Genomic DNA, 2,396 nt, shown 5'->3' with positions numbered 1-2,396 from the left:
CCATGCCCAGGTCCAAGAAGCAAGATGGCGTGGGTCCGAGATGGCTGCAGAGAACAGCTCCATTCCTAAAGACAAGTGCTGAGAACCTCTACTGGGGACAGGCTCAGAGTCAACCTACAGGGAGTTTCTGAATGCAGGCCAGCCCAGGTTGAGTCAGTGAACACGGGTGGAGAAGCTCCTGGTGTAGTAATGAGCAGGAGAAGAAAGCAAAGGTGATTATGATGGCATCTGAAGGAAGGTCTTACCTGGGTCACTGAAGGAGACGAGTAACCTTTGAGAGTTCCTTCCAAACCTGAAGACCTAGGATGCCGAACAAACTAGACTATGTTAATAAAACAGGAACATTAAAACATCCAGAGTATCCACAGAGGCCTGTAGTAACTCCCAGAACAACACGGTTGTTTTTAACTGCCTGCCCCGTGTATACCTTGTTTCACTCTTATTACTGATGACCTGCCAGTGGTCTGCCTTCTCCACTGGTCCGCAAGCTCTAAGAGGTCAGGGACAGGGTCAGGGGCCTGGCCTGGTGTGTAAGTGAATGGCACTTTCTTTGGTCCCCACCACATCAACAGGCCAGACCAAAGGTGGCCCTCATGCGAGGACCACTGTGATCAGCCTGGAAGCCAGAGGCCCACCTTCTAGCTGAGGACCAGCCCCCTGCTGGCTGTCAGACCTTGGGGTGATGTTTCCCCCACAAGATAAAAACTGGACCAGTCCAGCTCTAAGATGTTTTCTACTCCCAATATTTTGTGATTCCATGAGCCACAGACCCCATCCCCAATTTACTAGTCATTCCAGGATCCTCCTGCTCCCTTCCCCACTTTCCCAGCACATTTGGAGGGTCCAAAAACCAGAGGGACAGGACCCTGGACTGAGAGCTCTGAAGAAACCTTTTGGGAGGGAGACCTAGTAGGTGGGAAGGCATTCAGGAATTAGCAAGAAAAGGCATTTATCTTCAACAAGGGCTCCAAGCAGGCTCAGGGGCTCTACTTTGGGGCAGCAGTGTCCTAAGAATCACCTGGGAAGCTTATTTAAATATGGCTACTCTGGAGCCCACTGGGTCTGAGACCAAGAAATCTTTATTTTAAAACAGTTACAGCAGGTGCTCTTTAAGTAGATGCTCCACAGATGAAGGGAGCCCCTGGTTCTGGCCTTTGCTTTCTGCCCATCTTTGTCCTGTTGTCCACCGTAGCCCTGGTGGCCACAGGCAGAGTGACCAACAACCACAGGAAATGGAAATGGTTAAGACCCCATGCCCAGGTCCAAGAAGCAAGATGGCGTGGGTCCGAGATGGCTGCAGAGAACAGCTCCATTCCTAAAGACAAGTGCTGAGAACCTCTACTGGGGACAGGCTCAGAGTCAACCTACAGGGAGTTTCTGAATGCAGGCCAGCCCAGGTTGAGTCAGTGAACACGGGTGGAGAAGCTCCTGGTGTAGTAATGAGCAGGAGAAGAAAGCAAAGGTGATTATGATGGCATCTGAAGGAAGGTCTTACCTGGGTCACTGAAGGAGACGAGTAACCTTTGAGAGTTCCTTCCAAACCTGAAGACCTAGGATGCCGAACAAACTAGACTATGTTAATAAAACAGGAACATTAAAACATCCAGAGTATCCACAGAGGCCTGTAGTAACTCCCAGAACAACACGGTTGTTTTTAACTGCCTGCCCCGTGTATACCTTGTTTCACTCTTATTACTGATGACCTGCCAGTGGTCTGCCTTCTCCACTGGTCCGCAAGCTCTAAGAGGTCAGGGACAGGGTCAGGGGCCTGGCCTGGTGTCCAGTACATAATAAGGGCTGATCTATATTGAGTACTGTGACCTGGCACTGCTCCAAATGTCTTACTCATATGATCTCATTTAATTCTCCTACCAACCTTCTAAGAGAGGTACTGCTAAAATACCTATTTTGCCAATTGGGAAACTGAGTCAGAAGATAGTTAAATGTGCCCAGGGTCACACAACCAGCAAGTGTCAGACCCAGGAATGGATCTAGGCAGCTCGGCTCTCAGGGCCTCTGCTCTTAAATACTAAGCCATGGTGACACTTAGTAGGTGCTCACTAACATATTTGTTGGATTGAAATAATCTCTGAAGTGTTTCCACTGAGTTTAACTCAGGATATCACCCACTATTTAAAAACAGAGAAGTTGAGCCAAGTACAAAATAAGCTAATATCCTGTGTTTTCTGCAAGAGACAAGTTTAATTAGAGTTTAGGTAATTAAAGCTTTCATGGTCTCTAAAAAAAAAATACAATGCATTCATTTATGTAAATCTACTCCAGAGCATGATTTTTGCAAAATGCTATGTAACTTGCTTCTCACAAAAAGTGACTTATGAGTCTCCCTGGGGAGTGAGTATCTCAGATTGTGGGTATTCCCATCAGATGCCCCGCGC

This window comes from Lutra lutra, chromosome 15 (assembly GCF_902655055.1).
Source record: "Lutra lutra chromosome 15, mLutLut1.2, whole genome shotgun sequence".
Lineage (NCBI taxonomy): Eukaryota > Metazoa > Chordata > Mammalia > Carnivora > Mustelidae > Lutra > Lutra lutra.
This window is presented reverse-complemented; position numbering follows the sequence as displayed.